The following is a 27,654-nucleotide window of genomic DNA, read 5'->3' as shown; positions in this document are numbered from 1 at the left end:
GAGAGTGGGGGAGGGAGGGAGAGAAGGAGAAGGAGAAGTACACTGTTTGCAATGTACAACTGGGGGATTTTTCCAGTATTATCCATGAGCATTGCAGAATGATGTCCCCAGCTTAAAATAGAAGACAGCACAATAGGTCATGATTTGAACCCAGAACAAGAATATATTGGGGGGGGGAGCAGGCCATGTCAGTATTCAATCATCTCAGATTCCATTTGTTGTAACACTGTACAATCTCTTCCCCACCTCAAAGGACAAATTTCAAAAGCCACTTCTTAGGCATTCTTCAGTTAAGCATCATCCTGGCAGGCCCTACACCTATAGAAATTCAAGTTAATTCCAAAAGTCCATATGGACAAAGCCTCTTCCTTACAACTATATGTATATTGGCTTCCTTGTACATCATCAAAAGATAACTACAGTGTGATAAGAGGTGTGACTTATCCAGGAGGGAAGCAACCTAGAACTAAGGAGAAATGATAGCAGTTTTCCAAAAAAGAGAAATTCAAGCTATTCTGCAAGGCACCTGAAGGCAGGACAAGAAGCAACAGGTGGAAACTCATCAAGGAGAGAAGCAGCCGAGAACTCAGAAGAAACTTCCTAACAGTGAGGAATGCTTACATTCAGAAGTTGTGGATGCTTCATCACTGGAGGCTTTTAAGAAGAGATTGAACAGCCACTTGTCTGAAATGGTCGAGGGTCTCCTGCAGGAGCAGGGGGCTGGACTAGAAGACCTCCAAGGTCCCTTCCAGCCTATTCTGATTGACTAAACAGGAAGACCACCTGTTACACTGGCTGGATGCTCTTTCAGAAAGGCGATTTTGGAAGAGACAAGTGGAGCAAGGGATGCCAGCAGGGCAGGGCAGGCACCCAAGGCTTCTGGGAGCCAGTTGGGTGGGATGCAGAGCAAGACGGGGTGGGGGCAGTGGCAGCATCCCTGCGGTTGGTCATAAAAGCAGGCCAATTGCCAAGTGCCCTCTGTAACTTTGAGCACAGCTCATCAGTCCCTTTGTTCTTCAGCACCCTCTTGCAGTTCTGAAGGGTCCCTGCACAAATGGGCACAAGTCATAAGACTGCCTGTCTATGAGCTCTGTTCCTCCTTTTGAACTCTTCGGTTGTCAAAACTAAATGTGTACAGTGGAGAAGCATGTTTGTTGAAAAAAAGAGCATAATAAATAAAAAAATAGCTTTCATGAAAGACTAATTCATACCGACATACCTCTACTTTAGAGAAAATCTGTTATTTGCAGCAGACGGTTCTATGCATTCTTTTATCTCACTCTTCTTCTTCTTCTTCTTCTTCTTCTTCTTCTTCTTCTTCTTCTTCTTCTTCTTCTTCCTCCTCCTCCTCCTCCTCTTCCTCCTCCTCTTCTTTTTCTTCCTTTTCCTCCTCTTCCTCCTCTTCCTCTTCTTCTTCCTCCTCCTCTTCTTTTTCTTCTCTTCCTCCTCTTCCTCTTCTTTTCTTCCTCTTCTTCTTCCTCTTCTTCTTCCTCTTCTTCCTCTTCCTCTTCTTCTTCCTCCTCCTCTTCTTTTTCTTCCTCTTCCTCCTCTTTTCCTCTTCTTCTTCCTCTACTTCTTCCTCTTCTTCTTCTTCTTCCTCTTCTTCCTTCTCCTCTTCTTTTTCTTCCTCTTCCTCCTCTTCTTCGTCTTCCTTGTCTTCCTCTTCTTCATCTTCTTCGTCTTCCTCTTCTCCTCTTCCTCTTCCTCCTCCTCTTCCTCTTCTTCTTCTTCTTCCTTGTCTTCCACTTCTTCGTCTTCCTCCTCTTCCTCTTCTTTTTCCTCCTTCCCTTCTTCTTCTTCTTCTTCTTCTTCTTCTTCTTCTTCTTCTTCTTCTTCTTCTTCTTCTTCTTCTTCTTCTTCTTCTTCTTCTTCTTCTTCTTTTCCCTCTCTCTCTCTCTCTCTCTCTCTTTCTCTGTGTGTGTGTGTGTCTGTGTAGGAGAGAGCGAAAGCAGTTAATCAGATCTCTCTACCAGCATTCTGGGCTTATCTAATTCTGGGATTACGATTAAAGAGGAAAGGTTTCTCAAAGTCTATCAGAGTTTAGCTTCCAGTTATCAGACAACTGGCTGTGATATAGTTGATTCTTTCCAGCAGTATCAGAAGGAGGGGAAGAGTAATTAATGCACTGGCAGAATTGAAGGATGATCACGGAGTTTGTTTCTTTGATTTCTGTTTCTTTTTCAGCCGTCCAGGCAGCCAACAAATAAACAAACAAATAAAAATGGGCCTCTTAATGGACCATTTAAGTCCATTCTTACGGTTTAAGGAGAATTGAAGTAAAATCTGTGTCTTTGCCAAAGTCGTTTTTATCTTCCCAAATGTGTTTAAGGTTGCTATCTAAAGATAATTAAGACAATAAATTCAGCCCCAAGAATTCTTCCCTGTCAGGAAAAGTCTAGCTGATCATACATTTTCAAGGATCAATAAATGAAAACAAGATGCAGCCTCATTCGCTTTATCTTATTTAGAATATCTTGTAAAAATACACATAAAAATGCACATTACACGAAACGAGGTGTAATTAAATAATGAATGCATAACACAACCCTAGGCATTGTTCTCTCTGGCTTAGGAAAGAGAGCTGCTATTTCTAGCTTAATTTCAGACTTAATATGATTAAGTGGGATCTTTTATCAGCCTTTACACAATTATTCATTAATTGTGTAATTAATTCATTCATTAAAAGACCACCTGCACATATTTAGCATCCATTTGGTCAAAGACCGAAAGGGGGAAAAATATCAACAGAAACTCTGTTTGTGGGCTATCTTTTAGCTCTCTATACATCTACAAAAGAAAAAAAAAAGTTCTTGGGAATATTTATTGTGGTTCTTTAGTTTATTTTGTTCAAGAAGTTAAAAAGCAGAATTTGTAAGCTAATTTATATCTCCGGTTTCACTAAATCTGAGTTTCATGTCCACAGACACAGACTCGCCTGTTTCCTTGAACTTTGAATAATGTTCCACTTCTGATTTCATCCCCCTGTGAAAATTAGCCATTAAAACCTGGCGAACCAGATATCCAGGTAGTTCTCAACTTACAACCATTTGTTTAGTGACTGTGTCAGCTACAACTACGGGTAATCCTCGACTTACGAGTTTGTTTAGTGACCGTTCAAAGTAACAACGGCACTGGAAAAAGGGACTTATGACTGTTTTTCACACTTACGACCGTTATAGCATTCCCCACAGTCACGTGATCAAAATCCAGACGCTTGGGAACTGACTCGTACTTATGACGGTTGCAGTGTCCCGGGGTTACGTGATTCCCTTTTGTGACCTTCTGACAAGCAAAGTCAAGGGGGAAGCCAGATTCACTTAACAACCGGGTGACTCCTTTAACAACGGCAGGGATTCCCTTAACAGTTGTAGCAAGAAAGGTTGTAAAATGGGGCAAAACTCACTTAACAACAGTCTCACTTAACAATAGAAATGTTGGGCTCAATTGCGGTGTCGTAAGTCGAGGACTGCCTGTATTTAGATTTTCTTCCCTTTTCCCTTTTCTTACTTCCTGCCCTTTAATTCTCTTTGGCCCACCTGTGCTGCTTTTCCTTCTTTGCTTTGTTATGCATGCGTGTTTATAGAACAAGGATGCACTCACAGAAGTTGTTTCTAACAAGATCCAGGGCTTTTGTGGCTGTGTGAGATTCTTAAATTCTTCTTTAGGTATTGAAGGAGAAATCTCACTTTTGCTGCAAGTGTAATCTGCTGTCCAAATGTTCCCTGCACCCAAAATCTTTCCCCAGATGTGCTCAATTAATGGAAAGCTAAAAGGCCATTGTCACTTCCAATTGTCCTGCGGCAACGCACATCAATAGTTATTGAATTATTATTTGCACTGTCTGGTTCTCTAAATCTCAAATGAAGGCAAGTAACATTATCTTTTTTTCGCCTTTTCTTTATTAAGCATTCAGGAAACACAGCAAAACAGAACAAAACCAACTGCAGGTTTTCGTGTTTTATCTCAATAAAACTCTGGACCAGGTTTAAGAAGAGAAATGTGCTTCCAGAGCATATCTGGGATTGGGCTGGCTTTGTTATCCAACCCTACAGCAGCCTATAGCAACTTCTTTGCATGGGCTTTAGTAGTTGGAGTATAGCAATAGTGAAATTAGACTTATATACTCCTTCACAGTGCTTTATAGCACCCTCTAAACTGTTTTCAGAGTCAGCCTCTTGCCCCCAACCATCTGGGTCCTCATTTTACGAACCTCAGAAGGATGGAAGGCTGAGTCGATCTTGAGATGATCAGGCTCGAACTCCTGGCAGTGGGCAGAGGTAGCCTACAATACTGCACTCTAACCACTCCACCACCACAGAAGGGAGGGAGGGAGGGAGGGAGGGAGGGAGATAGATAGATAGATAGATAGATAGATAGATAGATAGATAGATAGATAGATAGATGAGAGAGAGAGAGAGAGATCTAGCGATAGTCAACTTTGAACGGATCAAACTCCAGGCTGTGGGCAAAGTTTGGGGGGTTTTTTTTGGCTACCCATGATATTTACAGAAGTCTTCTCCAACTCCAGAGTTCAAAGGCGTCAATATTTTTCTTCTTCTGTGTTCTAAAGTCCAACTTTCACTTCCATGGCCTTACAGGGAATAGCATCCCTTTGAAGGTGTAGACACATCTTGGTGTTTGAACATTTCTTCCAAGGGCTTCATAGCTGCTGTACCAAGTCCTCATGGGTGGCATATTTCTTGACTGCTTTTTCCTTTGCTGTTGAGGGTTGATCCTAAAGGCAGAAGCTACCCACCACTTTAATACCTTTGCTGTCAGGTCTAAGGTGGATTGTTCTACCATTGACATCAGTTTGGTCTTCTTTATGTTTAATTTTAATCCTATTTTTCACTGGGCTGTTTGGCTTTCAGTAGAAACCAGGGGGATTTGTCTTTCTGTCTCACCTTTCCTCTTCTGTGCTTCCCTCCCTTGACGACGTAGCTTAGGGAGTAATGACAATGTTCCAGTCTCACTTATTTCCTAATGAGCCCCCCTTTTCTTCCATCTCCGTTACCATTCACCGTACTTGGGCGAAGCTCAGACTGCATGCATCCAAGACATCCAAGAAAATTTATCTTTTTTTCCTCTTTCTCCACAGTAGGTTTGTAGTTTGAATTGCCCATTATTACTTCATCACTCAGCAGTTTGTTCACAAGCATATCCTTCACAAGGGATCCTGCTGAATTCAGACCTCTGGCTGCTTCAGCCCAAGTGTAATCGGAGCCAGGATTCATGTATTTCCCATTTGCCTAATGGGGGGGTGGGAGTGGTTAAAGAAGCTGAGATTGTCAGCTGGAAAGCCAACAGCCCAGGTTTGAGTCTCGAGTTCCATGAGATGGGATGAGCTCCCGTTCCTTGCTCCAGCTCCTGCCCTCCTAGCAGTTTGAAAGCATGCAAATGTGAGTAGATAAATAGGTACCACTTTGAATGGGAAGGTAAGGGTGTTCTATGCGCCTCGGTGTATAGTCATGCTGGCCACATGACCACGGAAAGGGTCTTTGGACAATTCTGGCTTCCTCGGCTAAGAAGACCAGAATCCGATACGATTGGGCAGGGAAAACCATCACTTTTAATGGGGAATAAGCAGAAATGGTTGGAGTTGTTTGATTTCCAGTGCTTTGAGATGAAACACGCAGAGTGAATCACCACTTCTGAAACAGGTTTTGGAACTGGGGTCCTTGATGCTAAGGATTTAAAAAAGGGGGTCTGTAATGCTCTTGTTTCGGGCTAGAATTATACATCGTTTTTCAGGCATTATTGTACAACAGAGAGGATACACCTCATCCAAATCTACGTAGATAAATCGAAGGGTTTTTTTTTAAAGAAATATGTGAATACTTTTTTCCAAATGATTGGGGAAATGAGGATTTATTACCCAATTGTTGTATAGTATTTAATTTTTTAATTAATTAACCAGCTCCTTTCAAATGTTCGTGAAAGGTAAAAACAGTGTTGCGGTGTCTTTGGTAAAAGGTGTTGTGACTCCAACCCCCAAGCCCGTCTTATCAGAGGGAGAAGACTCCGAAAGTGAAGGAGAGGAGTTGGCAAGGCTTTCCTCTCCAGACCCTCCTCTCTGGCAATGCCTCAGGTATCTTCCGAAGGAGAAGAGATAGGCCAGGAGCCAGGCACTTCCAAGCAGCCGCAGTTAGACAGCAATGGAGATAAGTCTTGGCTGGATCCCCGACAGCGTCGGACAGACAAGCGTGCGCAGCAGAGAAGGAGGCATGCCAGAGATTAAGCTGAGTCACTGGACCACACCCCACAGGGGATAAAAGGCATGTGGTGGCCATTTAGGCTTTGTGACGGACAAAACTGGAAGCTAGCAAGTCATTCTGCATTTCTGGAACTTTGTTATATGCTCTGCTTGGATTGATTTTTTGGACTGGACTTGATTATTCTTTGGCTTTTGTGGACTTTGATGTTTTCGGTCGGAGGAGATAAACCTCCCTTTGTAAGTAAAGACTGGGTTGCTGCCAATTCTGTTATCAAAGGAAATTCTTGTCTGCTGGTTTATTTCAACTCTTGGTCGACTGCTGGTGTGCGTGTGTGAGACGGGGACAGAACAAAAGGAAGATCTTGCCTTCAAAGAAAGATCAAGTGTTATTTGCTGAGTTCGGGTGGAAATAATTTACATTTGCTGCAAGGAAGACTGTCAAAGCAGTATTTTTATAGTTGGGAATGGCTCCTGAAAGAATAAAACAGCCGAACCTCAAAAGTTACTAGACTTAATGTCTCTATTTAATGTTCTTCCCCAAGTTTGCTTTTTAAGACATAATGCAAACAATTTCATTCTATGCAGAGCTGGGAAATGTTCCCACACACAAAACCCATTTGGTTCTAAAAATAGATCAAATTGACTGTGAGATAATGACAGAATTGTTCATTTCGTGTGCCGGTGACTTGGGCAAAACCTGCTAACCCTTCCCCAAATGGCGAAGCGATTCAGAATGAAATTGGGAAGGCTGCAGTTCAACATGGAACCAAGATTGTAACCCACAATACAAGAGACTACAGGATAAATTTCTGAGCCGGCTGGCTGATCGCAATCAGTTAGCTGTGACCTATGGAGAACTCCATTACACTTCTCTCTTGCACACATTCACACACATGTGCACACATCTATGGCCAGGCATATGAAACGACCTTCCTAATGTACTCTACTTGGACTTCTGATGTGAAGGTGGGCTTCAGGTTCAGGCTTCTTTGGCTGCCTCTGACCCCAATCTGCCTCACCTATTTCCTTTGTCTTCTCTATATTTTCTTGGGGGAAAAAATTGAAGACACTTCTTTGAATTTGAAGACATTTCTTTGAAAAGCCATCCTAGTACAGCGCCCAGCTCCAGGCAGAATTGCACCTTTTTAGGACAGGTAGACCTGTACTTACAACAGTTCATTTAGTGACCATTCAAAACTCACTTAACAAATTTCTCACTCAACAACATCAATTTCGGTGGTAAATTGAGGACTTCCTGTACTTGAATAGGGAACCTCAAGGCAATTAGTGGGAGGCCTGCAGATTAGCCTGGGAAATCAAACCAGGTTTCAGAAGTAGGAGAGAAACTGATCTACCTGGATAAGTCTTATCTTACCAGAAGAAATCTTTTCTATTGTTCAACCTCTTTAAATATTTGTATGTATTTTTGCAGTTTGAAAAACAAATAGAATAGAATAACAGAGTTGGAAGGGACCTTGGAGGTCTTCTAGTCCAGCCCCCTTCTTAGGCAGGAAACCCTACACCACTTCAGACAAATGGCTGTCTAATCTCTTCTTAAAAACTTCCAGTGTTGGAGCATTTACAACTTCTGGAGGCAAGTTGTTCCCCTGGTTAATTGTCCTCACTCTCAGGAAATTCTTCCTTAATTCTAAGTTGCTTCTCTTCTTGGTTAGTTTCCACCCATTGCTTCTTGTCCAGCCCTCAGGTGCTTTGGAGAATAGGTTGACTCCCTCTTCTTTATGGCAGCCCCTCAAATATTGGAAGACTTCTATCCTGTCTCCCCTAGTCCTTCTTTTCATCAAACTAGACATATCCAATTCCAGCATCCATTCTTTATAAGTTTTAGCCTCCAGTCTTCTGCATTAGGCTACAGTGGAGTTATCAATGTTAAGGTTCTAAGACCAGGTATAGGATGCTTAGCTGAGCTGCTACAAAATGAGCAAAATGTCCCTCTGTCTATGGAGATTCTCCATCATCGAAGTCACAGTTGTCCCAAAGATGCTTTCTCAAGAGGCAACTGGACTTTCTTTGTTTTTCTCTGAAGATGTTTTACTTCTCATCCAAGAAGCTTCTTCAGTTCTTGGATGAGGAGCGAAACGTCTTCAAGGAAAAACCAAGGAAGTCCAATTAGTTGCCTTTTGAAAAAGCAGTTTTGGGACAACCATGATGACCAAGAACCTCCATAGACATGAAGCTTTCCCCTTTATCTTCTAACGTTAGCTGGCCATATTGTTTAACCATCATCCTTCATACTCTTTCAGTATTGAAGAAATTGCAATCTATTACATTTCTATTCCCCATTAGAATGAACTGAAGGTTAAAAGAAATTATCTCATGTAATTTATGGCGCAACATTATTTCATGTTGGGGTTAATGTGAACTGTTATATCATAGCTGTCATGTTCAAATGGATGTGATAAAGCTTATTCTTTTTTTCCCTAAACATCTACTTCATGTACAAGCTATTTTTAACCAAAGATGATGTCCAAAAACCTAACTGACATTATCCAATTGAATCATTGAATCCTCCAAAATCTGTAGGAAAACTAGCTTTTATTTAGTTAAATCTATACAAGCTGCCAAGATTTTGTAAAGGAAGATCCTATGTTTGTGACATCATCATCATCATCATCATCATCATCATCATCATCATCATCATCATCATTTGGGATACGAAATCCAGCATGGTTATCTTGTTTGCTGTGTATATTGTCATTTTTGTTTATAATAATAATAATAATAATAATAATAATAATAATAATAATAATAATAATAATACAGCAAAATCACGCAAAATGATTACAAAGCTACACCTGATCGAATTGCTAAATTAGTCTACTGGTCATTATGTTAAAAATACAACTTTCCGAAAAGTCATGGGAGCACAAAGTGGAAAAAGTTATCGAAAATGAGACAGTGAAGATCTTGTGGGACTTTCGAATACAGACAGATCGTCACTTGGAACACAACACGCCAGATATCACAGTTGTGGAAAACCGAAACGTACAATTTATTGACATCGCAGTACCAGGAGACGTCAGAGTCGAAGAAAAAGAACTGGAAAAAATCATGAAATATCGCGACCTGGCCATCAAAACTACGCGATTATGGATGAAACATGTAACAGTGATACTGATTATCATTGAGGCACTTGGTACCATGTCCAAGAATTTTACAAAACACATCAAGAAATTACAGCTTCCTGCAATAACACCAGCGGAACTGCAAAAAACTGTGCTACTTGGAATACCGTACATCTTAAGAAGGTACTTGGTTGATATCTAGGATGCTGGCAGCAACCCCTATCAACCATCAGCACCAGTCAATGGTATTTGTGATGCATTTTTAAATGTTCAGTTGACTGACTTTCACGTTTAATGAATAAAGGAGATAATAATATAACAACAACAACAACAACAATGCTATTTCAAACCTTTATACATCAGCATGATGGTGGTTGGTGGAGTGGAATTGACACGAAGCTCTGAGTTTTCCACCCTGTCCTGTGGCAATGGAAATTACTTGTAGGTTATGTGAAGAAATGTTTGTCCAGAAATCTGTATTTCAGGTTCCTTTCTTTCCAGGCCTTTTTCATAGCTAGCAGAAAACAGGAACATGATAATATGTTGAGGAAGATTCTGGAAGTTTGTCTGGAAGTTCAGTCATGGCGACTGGACTTAATTTCTTTTTTGATTTGAAATGTTTTGCTATTTATCCAAATAGTCTAAAACAAAAACAAAAAAAAAATCCAGTTGCCAATTTCCAGACAGGAATGTGAAGAATACAAAAGTTTTTAAAGATCTGTCTATTCTTCTTAATAATTTATCCCAGTCTTCAAAAAAAATCAGAGTTATTTGATCACATTTAGATTATCCATGCCAGAAAACTCATTATCTAATCTAAGTCAGAATAACCAGAAATCTTATCTGAACTTGGGCCTTCTCAGTGAAGGATGCCATTTTCCCCCCAGTAGACTAGAGGGAAATTTAATTTGTTCAGTCATTTCTTTTTTTGAAATCCCCATTGACTGACTGTCTTTGACATCCTTTTCTTATATTGTCCAAACAGATAGAGCAGAAACATTTTATACGAACGCTTTCACCTGTATCTGCAGTTGTTTTCCAAAGGAAAGGAATGAAAAGGTATGTAATCACAGGTGAAAGCCAGATCTTACGTGAATAGCATTGACATGCATGTAATTATTCTAAAAGAAGCTTTTTACATACACTGTTGGAGAACTGACCCTCCAACCGGACTTTGATTCTTACTTTACATGTGAAGATAAGCGTGTGCTTCAACTATGACTTCTCTGTAGGGTTTACAAGTTTTGGAACTCCTACTAGATACTTGAGAATCGTTTCAAAGTTCAGAAAGTCTGTACGTGTTCATTTTAAAATTTCATTACAGTCTTCCTCCAAGCAAAGCATAAATTCATATCACATTAATTAATTGGGTTCAGGGGAGAAGCCTGGCTAGTCTTTAGATGGAGAACCTTGAGAGAGTGTCTGGTCTGTTGGCTTGGCAGGGAAGTTCAATCAATCAGAATAGAGCTGGAAGGGACCTTAGAGGTCTTCTAGTCCAACCCCCTGCTCAAGTAGGAGACCCTATACCATTTCAGACAAGTAGATGTCCAGTGTTTCCTTGAAAACCTCTAGTGATGGAGCCCCCACAACTTCTGGTGGCAACTTCTGTTCCACTGGTTAATTGTCCTCACTGTCAGGAAGTTTCTTCTTAGTTCCAGGTTGCTTCTCTCCTTGATTCGTTTCCATCCGTTGTTTCTTATCCTGTTTTCTGTTGCTTTGAGAAATAAGTAGACCCTTCCCTCTTCTTTGTGGCAGCCCCTCAAATACTGGAAAACTGCTACCATGTCCCCCCTAGTCCTTCTTTTCTCTACTTGAAAACAACCCCTCCCCAAAATGCTATTCATTCATTCATTCATTCATTCATTCATTCATTCATTCATTTATTCATTTATTTATTTATTTATTTATTTATTTAATTTAGAGGCCAATTATGAATGATAAAAGGTATGTATGTATATATATATATATATACCTAAGTGTTTTTCTATCGAGATAACTGGTCTACCCCAGCATGTGGGAGGGAGCAAACTGCATCCCTTTCGCCTTTCAGCTCCATATATATGTTGCAAGATCCAATCTGGGTCTGTCACCAAGACCGGAGGTGTTGTCTTCTGGGCTTTTGGACTCATGCTGGAAGCCGTCCTTGGGGAGCTTCGGAATTCCCTGGAGATGGGCTCCAGCAGGACTCCAAAAGCTCAGAGGAGCAAACTTCTGGTTCCAGTGATCACCCCAGATTGGATCTTCCAAACACTCTGTCCCAATGAAAAGATAGGACAGGAGCAGGATGCGGGCGTGAGGTGGGGTCTGTTGTTACTCAATCAACCATCCCATTGTTTCCTCATTGGGGCCCCAAGCTAATTGGCAGAGCCAGGTCTTCAAGCTCTTAGAGGAGGCCAGGAGAGTCAAGGCCAACCTCACACCGAAGGCAACATGCTCCACAGGCCAGTTGCAATGGCAGAGAAGTCCCTTCACCTGGATCTGGCCAGCCAAATTAATTGGGCCAAAAGGGGCCTCAGGATGCCTCCTCTGCCAGCATGGGTGGGGCAAGCCAATCTCAGTGGGATGAGATGGTCCCTCAAGTAGCAATGGTGATTCTCTTCTATAGCTGTAGTGGCGCAGTAGGTAGACTGCAGGATTGCTGGCTGACTCTTCTCACTGTCAGCAGTTCAATTCTCACCGGCTCAAGGTTGGACTCAGCCTTCCATCCTTCCAAGGTGGGTAAAAGGAGGACCCAGATTGTTGGGGGCAAGAGGCTGACTCTGTAAACCAACTCAGAGAGGGCTCTAAAAGCAATACGAAGCAGTATATAAGTCTAAGGGCTATTGCTATTCTAGAGTGCTACCAAATGTAGCATGGATGGTATGATCCGGAACCGATATGATGGCATCCAACTACATACAGTAATTATATTTGCTAGCATATGGTCCGATTCTTGAGATAGTGCTTAAATGGGGAACTATTAGGAATACCTCAGCTTGGATCTAGACTTTGAAATTGAAAAGGTTCATCGTGAGAAAGTAATGACAAATCACTTCCATGTTGCTGCCAGGAAAATTCACAAATGTGCCCATGAAGAGTTCATAGAATCAACCCGAGCTGAGCTGAGCTTGAAGAAGCCTTAACCGAATTAAAATTTAAAGCAGTGACTGCTGCATACTTTAAAAAAAAAAAAAGATTAAGCAACCATCATTGTCTTCTTTCTCACAGAAACGAAATCTAAATGATTTAAAAGAGGAATTGCTATCTCTGTGCTTCAAGGGCATTTAAAAAATAAACTATTCTTCTGAAAGATCTTGCATTTAGTTGAGAAAGTGTATGGATTGAATTTCACCTACAGGCATCCTTTTTAAAAACTAAATTACTAAAAGGAATGCGTCTTTTTTTTTTTTTCCTAATGGGAATTGCTGAGTAATGCCCATTTATTTTATTTATATATCGTCTACAAATGTACCATGGAGGAAAGTACATTTTGCAAGAAAGGGATTTTTATATTTATAGTATCACATCCATTTGTGGAACAAAAGTTTGGATGGAAAGAAAAAAAAAATGATGCATGAAACCAGGAATGTAAAGAGTTGCTGAATAGCCAACACAATTATTACGTAAGAAATATAGTATTTCTTTAAGTGGTATTGATATCTCATATAAATTAATTCAGCTAGTCTTACATAAATAAAATTTCAGAAATACATTTATTTATCTTATAATAATATATTTTAACTATAGAAATCTAAAGGATCATTGGTTGGGTGGGGGGGGTTTGCGTAGATTGGTTGATGGTCTTTGCTGTTGCTGGTTGGTTGTGTGGTGGTTTTGGATTCTGAGGGGTTTATAGGCTGGTTGTAGGTCGGTGTGTCTGTTGATGGAATCCCTTGTGGAGGGCCAGGCTTCCATGGACTCACAAGTGTGGTGGGTGGTAGCATGGCCAATGATTTTTGTGTTGCTCCAATCAAATTGGTACTTTTTGGTGTCAGTGTAGGTCAGGGGTGTGAAACTCAATTTCGTTGAGGGCCGCATCAGGGCTTTGGTTGACCTCAGGGGGGCCAGGAGATCATGGACGACTGGGTGGCTATGGCCAACTGGGTCGGTGTAGCCAACTTGATGCCACTCCCCAAACTGCTGGCATGTTTCATCTTTGCATTGGGTAGACTGGGCCGAAGCCACACGGGCCGGCTCCTTATATTTTCCAGGACGGTCCTGCAGGCCGGATCTGACCACATTGTGGGCCGGATCTCAGCTGCGGGCCTTGTGTTTGACACCCCTGGTGTAGATAGAGATTAGGGATCTGGGATTGTGGCGTTTGACCGCCAGCTGATGTTCCTGGATTCTGGTTTTCAATTGACATGATATTTGTCCCACGTAGAATTGGTTGCAATTCCTACAGTTGATTTTGTAGATTACATTGTATTTCTTTCATCCTTCGGTATCTTGTCTTTGGTTCTGGATAATTCCTAGTGGACTGTGGTTGTGGGTTTGTGGACTATTGCTATTCCCAGAGGTTGGAGAATTCTGGCTGCCATTTCTGCCACCCCTTTTGTGTTCGGTAGGGTTAGTTTTCACGTAGTGGCTCTTCATCAAATGTGGCTCTTCTGTCAGGCTTTGTGTTAGGATGGATGGATGGATGGATGGATGGATGGATGGATGGACCCTCTTGAACAAGCAGGCAATAGAGACAGGAGGTTTTGTTCCTTTGAGCAGTGGCTGCTCTATGGATGCTTTTGTGTACTTGTTCTTCTAACGAGCTTTTGAAGCTCTGTGGGGTTGTTTGGAGTTGAGCAGCCCAGAAGTGGAATAGAACAATAATAAATAAACAATGCACTTCTCAGATTTTGCTCATGTTTGTCTTCTTTATAGCCTGTCAGTCACAACACGGCTGAATACTTCCAAAAGATTTTTATTTTTATTATTATCGTTATTCACTCTTGCTACCTTTCCCCTTCCTGAAAAGAGCAATAATAACTTTTACCAAGCTTGAGGTGTTGATGCAATCGTCACACACACACACACAAGCACACACACAAGCACACACAAACACTCACACAAAACAAGTTATCTGGCCACTGCACTTTTATATCATTTCTCCAGTTAAACCAGTGTTTTTTAAGCATTGCTCTCTGGGGAAATTTTAAGTCCACACATCTTAAAATTGCCAAGTTTGAAAAACACAAAGTTAGACCATCTAAGCCAGCAGTCCTATCATTTTTCAATCTTCACCCAGCATTTGTGATTTCCTTTTCATATTTTTCTCTGAAGAGTTTGTTTCGTTTCCCCTCTTTGAAATCGCCATATCATCCCGTAGAGATCAAATACTAAAATATAGGCCCCAGCATTCCTCCACTTCAGCCTAATCCTAAATTATTTTTCTTTCCCTTCCCTTTGCTTTCCAGTAGCATCACTCCACACATTTCAATATCCCCTTGCAACCCAATTCTTCTTTCTCTGCTCCAGATGTCAATAGCTTGGGTTTTGTTTTAAAAAATAAACATCCATTTTTTTTGTTCAGTCATGTGGGAAATGAACCTAATTCTTATCAGAATAGACTCAGCCTTTTTCTTCCTGAAGTCTTTTTACTTTTACTCTACTCCACTTTTTTAGCCTTTCCTCCATCCTCCTTTTCCCTTGTTTTGTGCCTCAGAGTGTTTGGGTCTGAATAGAATAGAATAGAATAGAATAGAATAGAATAGAATAGAATAGAATAGAATAGAATAGAATAGAATAGAATAGAATAGAATAGTTGGAAGAGACCGTGGAGGTCTTTTAGTCCAACCCCCTACTCAGGTAGGAAACCCTACACCATTTCAGACAAATGGTTATCCAATCTCTTCTTAAAACCTTCCAGTATTAGAGAATTCACAACTTCTGAAGGCAAGTTGTCCCACTGGTTAATTGTTCTCACTGTCAAGAAATTTCTTCTTAGTTCCAGGTTGCTTCTCTCCTTGATTAGTTTCCACCCATTGCTTCTTGTCCTGCCTTCAAATGCTTTGGAGAATAGCTTGAGCCCCTCTTCTTTGGGGCAGCCCCTGAGATATTGGAAGACTTCTATCACGTCTCCCCTAGTCCTTCTTTTCATTAAACTAGACATACCCAATTCCAGCAACCATTCTTTATATATTTTATCCTCCAGTCCCCCTATATATCAAGATATACTTGACCTTTCTTTCCAAGCGTCTTTATTCTCATGAGATTTTGGGAGAGCTCTCCTGCTGGCTGATAGCTTTCCCAGATCCCAAGTTGAGTTGAAAAGAACAACTGGAAAAGGGTAGGAGATTCACTTCAGGAGGCCTGTTCCCATTTCTCCTCCCAGAAGTACAGTTTGAAGCATTTAAAGGAGCCCCACAATTCCCAGACATGGCTATGCAAATGATCCTCGCTACATTTCTGTTTTGTTCAATAAACGAGGAGACCTTCAAAAACACACATCAATTATAAATGAGCATTTGCATTTACTTTATAGGGTTCAGTGAATAATTGCTGCTACCTTTGCAGCGCCAATATGCTTAATGAAAAATAAACCCGGTTAGCATAGTTGTTCCCTTGGAAGTTACGTCTGTTCATTTTTTTCCCCCCCCCTTGAAATGCCTATCTGTCTGATGATAAATAGCATGTCAGTTTAGATTCCGTAGAAGAAGAAATGGTGTGCAGCTTGGATAAATAGGTCTGAGTCACTTCTGCAGCAGGCATCCAGTATTTAAACCACGCGCAGTCAACATTTTAGGTTGAAAAGTATACAAAACGGTTTCATCTTGATGTCCTCGTGGTAGAAAAAGCTCTTTTTAAGAGAAGAAGATAAGGGCCCTGACACATGAGGAGAAAGATTGATTAAACCAGCTAGGAGGCCAGAGCGATTCTCCCCGGGAGCTCCAGTTTTTGTTTATTTATTTATTTTCTAGCCACATGAATGATCCCTGACATTTAATATCAATTGCAACGTTTTTGCAGGAATTGTTCGTATTGTTCAGGGAGACATGAGTTTTACCGTTTGCAGAGGTCTGTTCACGGGGGGCCCTTGGCCATTGTGTGTCCTTTTAAGGTCAAAGCCACAACTTGAGGTGGAGCCAGGCAAACGTTGTGCAGTTGAACTAACAGCCGTTGCTGATTCTTGTTGGGTTTTGCGTCGGAGATGTAGAAGGCGAGCAAAGCCAAAATGGGAAATCACGCACGCTGAATTTTTACCTGTTCTGTCCCCATCTCACACACGCACACAAACAGACAGCCAGGGGTTAAATAAAACTGGCAGACAACAAATTCTTTCGATAAGAGGATTGGCAGCAACCTGTAGCTGCTTGCCAAGAACTTTACTCATAAAGGGAAGGGTTGTTCCTCCGTCAGATAAACCCAAACAAGATACACACAGTTCAAGAATTGTCAAGTCCAGTCCGTATTAAATCCAAGGCAGATAACGTTGTTTCCAAAGATACAATGTGACTCGCTAGTAGTTTAGTTTTGTCCGTCACAGAGTCTGAATGGCCACCTCACCCCCTTTTATCCCCTGTGGGGTGTGGTCCAGTGACTCAGCTTAATCTCTGGCACGCCTCCTTTTCTGCTGCGTGCGCTTGTCTCTCTGACGCTGGCATGGATCCAGCCAAGACTTATCTCCATCACTGTCTGACTGTGAGGAGATACCTGGCTCCTGGTCAATCTCTTCTCCTTCGGGAGACACCTGAGGCATTGCCAGAGAGGAGGGTCCTGGAGAGGGAGGCCTGACCAACTCCTCTCCTTCATGTTCGGAGCCTTCTCCCTCCGATAAGTCGGCCTCGGGGGTCAGAGTCACAACCTTACCTGCCCAACTGTGTTTGTAGATTCTGTATGGATTAACAGCGAGAGGGGCAGCAAGCAAATTAAATAAGTAAACAAACAAACAAACAAACAAACAAACAACAAAGATGGCTTCAGGGGTGCCTGCAGGGTGTGGTCTATTTGCATTATTTGCATAAAATAGTTGATTTATCTCACAAAGATTCAAGCCATTCTGGGGAATATACTATATATATATATTAAAGATGCTATATTAAGACAACATGATATGGTGCTGTGTTTACTTGTAAAGGTAATAGAATAGAATAGAATAGAATAGAATAGAATAGAATAGAATAGAATAGAATAGAATAGAGAAGAGAAGAGAAGAGAAGAGAAGAGAAGAGAAGAGAAGAGAAGAGAAGAGAAGAGAAGAGAAGAGAAGAGAAGAGAAGAGAAGAGAAGAGAAGAGAATTCTTTATTGGCCAAGTGTGATTGGACACACAAGGAATTTGTCTTGGTGCATCTGCTCTCAGTGTACATAAAAGAAAAGATACGTTCATCAAGAATCATAAGTACAACACTTAATGATAGTCCTAGGGAACAAATAAGCAATCAGGAAACTATATCAATATAAATCATAAGGATACCAGCAACAAAATTACAGTCTTACAGTCATAAGTGGAAGGAGGATAGAAGGATATAAATAATATATCTCAGATTTTGAACCAAGAAAAAGTACCATTCAGATATCTCTGAATAAGTCAGATCAGGAAAAGACATCAATTTTAGGTACTGAATAAAGGTTAAAGGAGATAACAGAATTTAGGAAGCCTGTGTCAGGTGAGAAATATCAGATCCACACCTGAAGATCCAATGAAAACTGATTTATTACTTATCAGCCTATGCATAGGAATCTTAACTAATCATCAGCACCTGCTCGGAGTTAGATAACAGTCAACAGAATTCAAAGAAAGTTGGACTTAAGTTTGCTTATGGCTACCTAGGGATTCTAGGTTAATTCCTCTTTTGACTCCACCCCCCTCCGGATCTGCTACTCCTTCTCTCACAGCCTGCCAGAATTTCCCTCAAAGAGGCCAAAGTCAAAGTGAGGTTGAATTTCTTTCTCACACCTTTGTCCTAAGAATTCCTCCATTCCCTTGTTGAAGTTATTTCAGCATTCCTCTACAGGGGGATGTTATTGAACTTATTAATAAAATTTTCAGCACTCTTTCTTTGTATCTATTACTTTTTTTAAAAAAAAAAATCCTCCTATAATGGATTGTAGACCAAATCTACTTTCTCGAGTGTCTCTTTCAGCAAAGAAAAGACAGCAGGCAGAAGCCAATTTTGTGATACTAACGTAAGAGGATTAAGAATTTGGTAAGAAAGGAGAGGCCTCATCCTTGCCGCATTTTAACTGACTCTGCAAAATATGACAAAAAAACAAAACAAAATTAAAATTCTTAGCCACAGACAAGAGAAAGAAGAGCTGGTGGATTGCATGAAATGACTATGATGCCAGGTTTTGTGCCTCAGCTGTAAGCCATACAATTACCTACACATTACATATCTGTAATATGTATGTATGTATGTATGTATGTATGTACTTAGCACCTTTATTTTTAATATTGAACATTACAAATAATATTCTGGGACTCTCGCAATTGGAGGGAGATTCCATCAGTGCGTGAGAAAATATTGTTTATGGATTCCTAACCAAGGATTGAACTGACATTGTTAGTTTAGGATCAGTGATGATTAAACCTCCTTTTTTTTCCCTGTCACACCAGTTAGGCAACAAGTTTTGACATCCAAGGAATCACAATAATAAGCCATTCCATTGAGGGATCTTGGATGTTTTTTTATCGTGTTTTATTTACTTTCTTTGCTTTGGTTTAAGCTGACAAATGTACAGTGATCGCATCTGTTTGTCTGGAAAATATTGAAGGCAATTAATTATTTTGGCCTTTGAAAAAGTTGCCCCTTCTATCTGCTGCTTCCTTTCTGTAAACCAGGCTTGGTACTTCCATAATTGCACGCGTAGGAGGTGTTTTCATACGTTAGCAATGTTGCTAATTAAGGGAGCAATTGAAGAAAATGAAAGAAATAGATAGTTGAGTTCAGGCATACACAGCCCAATAGTTTGATTTGCCAATTTTTAAACATTTTTGGCAAAAATTGGTCCTGAATCATAACTATATTTTGGAAAAAGGCAAACTGAAGGCAAGTTTGCATGGGAACCATAAGCTCTTCCTACTTCTGCCTCCTGCAAGCTGGACTGAAGATTTTGACTCTGGTGAGAAGATCCACTCAAGGTTCTTGAATCCTAGCCTTGTATTGAGAACTGGGATGAGTTTGAAGCAGTCCCAATGGTACTTTTTTTTCCAAGAGGTGACTGGACTTTCTGGTTTTTCTTTGGAGACCAAGAAGCTTCTTCATCCACTGGATGGTGGGGAATGGAAGTTGAAGAAGCTCCATGGATGAGAAGCAAAACCTCTTCAAAGAAAAACCAGAAGGTCCAGTTGCCTCTTGAAAAAAGCACCTTTGGGACAACCATGGCCTGGATGATGGAGAATCTCCACAGACATTTTAACTCTAGATATACACCATGTCGGTTTCTTAGCCTGGTCTACCTTACAGGCTTTCTCTTGCCTTTTCCCAACATGTAAGGTGAAGAGCTTTGGAGCTGATTGGTGGAGAAAGAAAGAAATGCTCAATAGAAGACACTCTGTATACATCTCACTTAGCAAATGTTTTACTGAACAGCGGAAATGTTGGCCTCAACTGTGGTTGCAAGTTGACGATTATCTGTAGTCATCTTGCACTTTTTTTTTCAAACGTGTAAATGCCGTGGCTACGAGACACATTTTTGCTCTTGAGCAATGCTGTTGAATCCACCAGCCCTGTCAAGATCCTGTTTGCATGTTTGGGAGCAAACCTTGGTAGTCATGGAGCTAAGAAAAGGACAAGAATTGAAAAGACATCTGCTTAATTAAAAAGAAAAGAACAAGCCCTGAAAGGAAAACCTGACATGTCCTGTTAATATTGTTACACACACACTCGTTTTATTTGTGCGGTGCGCAATTAGGATGCCAGCCATCTGGTAGAGATTGTGGAAGCACAATAATGCACAGCCTTATCACGAAGTTGTTATGAACCATATTAGTGAGTATCTCGCACAAAGGAGCTTGATGGATGATAACAATTCGGAGAAAATTAGATTTTTGTGGCAGTAGGAAAACATGAAGCCGGAAGAAGATGATGTCCGAATTGATACCAACTGTTTTTCCCTCTCGTCAGGCCAGTCCTTATCTGTAAAGAATATAATTTTAATATAAGAACATGCATATAATCCTCCAGAGAAGCACGAATAATATTATTTAATTGAAATAGAAAGCGAAAGGAACCTGGAGTCGCTCTTTCCTTATTCCCCACCATTTTTATTTTAATTTTTGGAAGTGAAGAGTTGTCAAGAATTCCTCTATTTACTGGCATATAATTCTTTAGTGCATCTTTTGTTCCACGCTTTTTTCCTAATGGAGAGGAAGCCATGCCAAGGAGCCAAGGGAACGCTGGATGTGTGACTGAGTTGTCTCATGCTCATCTGCAAAGCATTGGCTGAAATTAGGGCCATACTAATTCCAACATCTCGGATCCAGGAGGTCGTAACTAAGACAAAATGGAACTACCATCATAATAATTGAAAATGACCCACCCACCCCCAGAAGAGAAGAAGCTGAGACACCCTCTTGCCCAACCAATATGGCAGACAAATTCATGTTTACTTTTCCACCTCTGAAAACAGAACATTCCCCTCGAACCAAAATTATCTTGAGTTTATCATCTGATGATTCATGGTGACTCCATGGGGTTGTTCTTAGCAAAAGTGGATTTACCGTTTTCTAAACATCACAGCCTAGTCTATAGTCCTGGTGTTTCCTAGAAAAATCCCATCCAGATATTATTCAAGCTTAAACCTGATTAGCATCTGAGCCCTCAAGTCAAGCTCACCTCCTGGTGACTTTGTATGTTCACGCAGCTTCCTTCTCAACAAACCAGAATTTGTCAAGGTCTTTTCCTGGAATAGAGTATATATGTAGCTCTCCAATAGATCACTCTGGAAATATATTTGTTTCTTTGTTTGTTTAATTGTTTTGGAAGCTGCCTGACTCTCAAATAACTCTGGGTGGCATCTACAAGGACAAAAAATAAAATAAAATAGAAAAAAAAAAGAGTCAAAATTCCTGGGATGGATTTTGTTATGGAATAGCAAAGTTGGAAGGGACCTTGGAGGTCCTTTACTCTAACCCCCTGCCCAAGCAGGAGACCCTACCTAGATCATTCTGGAAAATGCTGGTCAACTAATCAATCCCTTGTTGTTTGAGATGTTCATCAGACATTCATAAGGTGGAAGTTCTGATTAACTCCCTACTTTGGTTGCATTTTGTGTGACGGATGGTGTTGATGGCTGGATTGTGGGGGCTTCTTTGGAAAAGGGTCATTCTTGCAGTTGGTTTTTGGTTATACGGTTGCTAAGGAGATGCTCTAGATTTTCTAGGTGTCAGTTGCTTCTTTTGTGATGAAATGGTATGGGCGTTAATTACTGTGTAAGGAGCTCATGCTTTAAAGTTTGATTTTTGGTTTTGTCCTTTATCAACCCATAGATCAGATCTAAGCTCATGTGGGTTAGGCCCATCTCAGCCACAGGATGAGATTTCTAGGCAAGGGACTTGAATTTTTAGATTTGGGTCAGGTTAAGATGCCCATTTTTTACCTGTAGAAGTTGTGGCCGTGGTTGTCTATGTAGAGGTAGATCAATGAAATTGCATCATGGCTTTTGCGAGCTACTTGGTGTTTGTGGATATGCAGCTAGTCCTCGACTTAACAATAGTTCATTTAGTCACTTAACAAATGTTTCACTTCAACAGAAATTTTGGGCTCCGTTGTGGTCATAAGTCGAGGAGTACTTACCTTTTTGGATATCTGCAGAAAAAGAAGAGAACAGATTTTTTTCTCCTCTTTTTCTTTCCTTGTTATTTCTGTTTTTGTGATTTGTCTGCTGAGAACGTTATTGATTTGGTTGCCTGTTTTTTTATAGGGATTTGCTTCATTGAGCTGTTGAAGAGTTCTTTTGATTTGGGTCTGTTTTGTGCTCTGCTCACATTGACTTCAGCATGGCCTCTGTTGTTTGGGGAGACTTGTAATAGTTTTGTCCCTCCTCACTGCTTTCATTTGTCCTTTCATAGATAAGATGGTTTTGTTGCTTTTGGTATCGTTTCTTTGTTATACTTCTTCATTTATTCCAGACACTGTTTTATAAATACAGGAATATAAGCACAGCTTGGGTATAATTTTCCATGCACGATAAACTGTGATAGGGCATATTTTATTAGTCTGATTTCTCATGTAAACAAGGTCAACGAGACAAGACAGAACTTGTTGTTGGAATGCAAGGCTTTGCTAGAAGCTGAGATTTGTTTAAAAATAGTTGCCACAAAATGAACAAAGATATAGAAGCTGAATATAAAGCACTCCAGTTACGGAATTGAAATGTTGGCAAAAACATGATTTATTTTATAACATAATTTTTTTTTTGAACTTGATCTAAAATGTTGAGAGTAAAAAAAAAAAAGAGTATAAAAAGTGGAAAAATCATTGTGACTGGTCGACTGGAGAATGTCACAAACTGGTTTTTGAGAGGTCTCTTGGTGAACTCTGAGCTTTCTTGCTTTCTTGCAGATGTTTCATGACCCAAACTAAATAACATTCTCAGTACTAATAAGGAGTGGGGTTACCTAAGCAAAACCCAACTCCTTACTATCTAGTTGATGTTAGCTGGGTAATGAAACGCCTGCAAGAAAACAGTAGAGTAAGTAGAGATTCTACTTTGTAAGTAGACATTGTCTGAAATGATATAGGCTCGAGGAGGGGTTGGACTAGAAGACCTCCAAGGAAGACCTCCAAGGTCCCTTCCAACTCTGTTGTTCTGTTATTCTAACAATGTTCTGCTTTAATTTTACATTAAATAGAAACATTTGCAGCAATGTCAGATCTAAGTGCATAAGAATTAAAGGAAGAGAACGTTTAATCAGTCTGATTGCTGATGATATGTTGATTTTTGTTATATAAATCAGATAGGAAGAGCTGAAATGAATATACACAAATGTGCAGTTATACTAATGAATGTTGACAGTTCTGTGTGCATCTTCAGATCAAGAGTGATGGTTTTAAATATTTAGGATTATCCACCACAAAGGTTGCAGCATTGAATGGAAGATATACCCCAGGCACACACACAGATGCTCAGATCCAGATACATATCCGAAGGTGTGTGAGTACATCAGGAGTGGGTTCTACTTACCTTTACTACCGGTTCCCAATGGGACCGCCTGCCCCAGGTTCATTTAACAACCGGGTTACTAATTTAACAACTGCAGTGATTCACTTAACATCAGTGGCATGAAAAGTCAAAAAATGGGGCAAGCCCCACTTAACTAAGGTTTCACTTAGCAACATAAATTTTGGTCGTAAGTCAAGGACTACCTGTACACTATCATGCTAAGTTGCATTTTAGTTTAAAGCTGCTGTGGGGAAATGGCCCTTCTTTGTTTGTAGTAGCTTCTCACATCTATCACAATAGCTAATATCCAACCGTTTCTGAACAAGGATCAGAATTCATCTAAATAAAGATACTGATGCCTCAGTTCTTTGCAAAGCTTGATGTGCATTTCTGTGAGTTAGAAGAGTGATTTCAAGGCTGTGAAAGCAACAGAGGGACTCTCCATTGTTAACTGCTACTATAAAGCAGAGAACATTGTATGAAATAAAAAGAGCAAAGTGACAATACGGAACTGAGTCGCATTTTTCATACCAAGTCCAGTTTTCCTTTCTTCTGTTAGAAAGTCGACTGTTTCATTATTGTACCCTTTGAAATTTTGAAACAATAGCTTTGAAAACCCAATAAGGAAATTATTATAATGATAGATGAGTTTTTTATGTGGATAGATTAGATAGCCAGATGGGCAGATAAATAGATAGTATGAAAAGTTTTAAAGGGAACATAAAATGAACACGAATTAATACAACATAAATAGAACAAAGAAAGACAAAGAAAAAAAAATGCAAAAAAAGAATGAAAAGAAATAGAAAGAGGCTTCTGATTTCCTTTGCAGCAAATTAAAGTTTGATTCCAAAATTATCTCTTACTTTGTGATTGCAAAAATACCCTCATTTTTCTATTATCCATTTTTTCCCTAATCATTCAAAACATAACTCGCCACTGCACTTTTCTCTAATTCTTGCAAAAACTTTATAAGTGGTTGCCAATCAGCCATAAATGTCGGTGCCGCCTTTTCTCTAATCAAAGAAGTTAATTTAGCCATCTCTGCTAATTCCACCAATCTTTTTTTCCATTTTGGAAAACAGATTCAAACTTTTCCAGTTTTGCTCTTATAATAATCTCACTGCAGTTGTCACACATTAAAAGCAAAGTTCCCTGACTTTTCTATCTGGATGGAAAGATTTCCTGGAGATTCCCTATTGATTGTATTTTGTACAATATGAGTACAGTGTAATATATTTTCACGTATTCAGATATCATAAAAAAAAATATGTAAAATGGATATGTATATCCGTAATAAGAAATATGTAAACCGTAATAAGAAAACGGTTATTCAGTATTTCTGCTTTTGAGTCCAGACTGAAAGCTTGATTCTTGGAAAAGGAGGAAATTCTTGAAAAATTCCTTGTTAGGTTGAATGAGTAAAAACATTGCAAAAAGAAGACTTGTTTTGCAGACATTGAAAATAAAAGATATAATTAAGATGCCCAGATAGTAGTCATTTATTTTGTAGTTGGGAATGCTTCAGGTTTTGATAGCCAAATCTGGCTTTGGGATTGCCTTCCCAATAAGGAACCAAGTTTGAAGATCATTTAAAAGCAGTTTATTGAGGGTCATTGGGAGGTGAACTGTTGGGGATGGTCTTGTGTGTGTTGGGTGCCATTACTGGTTGTTTGTGTGGTTGCTTTGGATTCTGAGGGGTCCGTATGTAGGTCAGTGTGTCTGTTGATGGAATGGCTTGTGGAGTGCTAGGCTTTGATGAACTCATCAGCATGGCCGATGATTTTTGTGTTGCTCCAATTGAACTGGTGCTGTTTGGTGTCGGTGTGGGTAGAGATGAAGGATTTGGGATCGTGGCTTGTGATGGCCAGCCAGTGTTTGTGGATCCTGGTTTTCAATTGACGTGATCTTTGTCCCACGTAAAACTGGTTGCAATGGTTACAGTTGATTTTGTAGATTATAGTTAGAAGATTGCAGACTGTAAGCATACATTGCTAACATTTTACATCAGAATATAATTGTCTACAGGCAAGGCCTTGCAAAACATTTCAGTAGCAAATCTTCCAGGAGTAACGTAACAGTGATGTGTTTATGACCGGGGAAAACTATAAGGTGAACTTTTGATATTAGTCTTTCCATTCAGCACAAAAAGACGTCAGGCTGACATTTGAAGTCATTGGTTCTTGTATTTCTTTGGGCATAAATCAAACAGGGCAATGCTTTAGGAATGTCTAATCTTCACGAAATACATTATTGCACCTCATTTTGGTTCTATATCTGTTTTGCTTAGATTATTTCCTAAACAGTTAGCGAAAAATAGACTCATCCAGAGAATAAGAATGAAGGTTTTGTTGAAGTGAACCTCTGAGTACCTCAGGCAAAGGAGTTTCTTGTACTAGGGCCTTTTAAAATAATCAAACATATCTTCCTGGTCTTCAGGATGTCACCCATTAACTACTGTAGGTCTTTGAGTAAATACTCTATGTGTATTTAATCGCAGTAACAAAAGATTGCTGTTTCTCTGTGCTTAATGACAATCTAGTCTAGTTGTGCTCCTGAATATATTGATTTTTAAATGTCATCCTTACCCAGACAAATAGGTTTCTACATTTGCTCTGTCTGCAGCTGGCCTTCTGTTCTCTTCCCTAAAGAGATACTAATCTTGTTTGTATTTTTTTTAATAGCCATGTCAAAGGCCTGGATGTATTCGATGAGTAACACAATCATGAGCAACAAGCATTTTTCGCAACACGAGAAAATGCTGGAAACAGTTCTCCTGATCTCTCCAGTTCAGATTTTCTCTGCAATCATCCTTCTTCTAGTCACTGAGTATGTTGTCCATTCTAGGCATGTATTCAAATGAATTCTTCTTGTTTATTTATTACAGCATTTACCCAATTCCATCACTCTCCATTCTGGGCAGCATACAATATTAAAATAAAACAGGGTGGAACTGTATAAAAGCAGAGAGAAATAATGCCGTCTTGAACAGATCCATCATTCCACAAGGAGGCTACCCCACGGCCTAGCCCAAGACCTGGGGGAACAGCCAGATTTTAAGGGCTCTTTTAAATATGGCTGGGTGGAGAGGTATGGAAGTCGACAAGCTTCCTTAGTCCCTTCAGGCTCCACTGTTTCATTGATGGGAGCTGAACATGATGATGCAACTCGGGGTGAAATCCAGCAGGTTCTGACAGGTTCTGGAGAACCGGTAGCGGAAATTTTGAGTAGTTCGGAGGACCAGCAAATGCCACCTCTGGCTGGCCCCAGAGTGGGGTGGAAATGGAGATTTTGCAATATCCTTCCCCCAGGAGTGGGGAGGGAATGGGGGTTTTGCAGAATCCTTCCTATAGAGGTCATGTAGGGGTTACGTAGGGGTCATAGCTGGCTCTATAGGCAAAAGAGGAAATGCAAATCCTAGGTGTTTGTCTGAGCTCATTTGGCCAACTTTTTGTTTGTTGCTTATCTGAGTTTCTGTGACTTTGAAGTTTGGACTGCTCTGGGATGGTGCAATGAAGTTGGGCAATTCCTACTGTGGCTTAATGGCTTTCGTCCTGTTTTGGATCCTGAGTGAGGGGGCTGCTTCTAATCCTGCCATTCTGCCTTTATTCAGACTTTGCTGCAGGGAGTTTCAAAACATCCTGTTTTGACTGGATTTCTGCCTGCAGTATTTGCTTTGCCTATGAATAGAGCTATCTAGATACTTGCCTTCCTCTTTCAATAAGCTCTTTATCTCTTAAGTGCTGGCATCTGCTGTGAGCTATTAAGGAAAGTGGGGGCTGCTTTCTGCCTTTAAAAAAAACATGTTTCTCCATTTCTCCCTTTGGGGAAATATAATATTCTACCTTTTTTTAATATTTCCCAAAATATGTCATTTTTCTAAGAAGGGGGTAGGCGCTGACTTTCTACAGAACTTATAAGTAATAACCAGAACCTTCTTCCCTGTGAGGCATCATCCATCAAGATACAACTCCTTGATTAGCTGAAACTAAACGCAACGTTGGTCTGGTTTATGAAAATGCACAAACGATTTAAAACAAAATGCAAGGAGAGAGGCAATATGGTGTAATTGAGGAGACAGCAGTGATGTGTCATGTGTTGTACAGATAAGTGCCAAATCTCGGTTGTTAAGTGAGTTCTCCTGCTTTTTGCAGCTCTCGTATGTGTCTTTGTAGCTCCTCTGGGTCTTGTGAGATGAGAATAACAGCGTCTGCAAATCTTAAGTGATTTAAATAGGTGCCATTGATTTTTTTTTTTTATTCCAGCTTTTGCCCCGTCCA

General features: G+C 40.2%; 1 protein-coding gene across 4 annotated transcripts in view; it reads left to right on the top strand.

Annotated features, from left to right (window-relative positions):
- The window catches only part of KCNIP4 (potassium voltage-gated channel interacting protein 4), a 267,976-nt gene that overhangs the window by 199,691 nt on the left and 40,631 nt on the right, over positions 1-27,654 (top strand). The window lies entirely within an intron of this gene.

The sequence above is a fragment of the Pituophis catenifer genome, unplaced genomic scaffold, assembly GCF_029215685.1.
Source record: "Pituophis catenifer annectens isolate HBS135680 unplaced genomic scaffold, rPitCat1.0.hap2 SCAF_8, whole genome shotgun sequence".
In the NCBI taxonomy this organism is placed as follows: Eukaryota; Metazoa; Chordata; class Lepidosauria; order Squamata; family Colubridae; genus Pituophis; species Pituophis catenifer.
The sequence above is the reverse complement of the archived record's forward strand: the minus strand, read 5'-3'. Positions and strand labels throughout refer to the sequence as shown.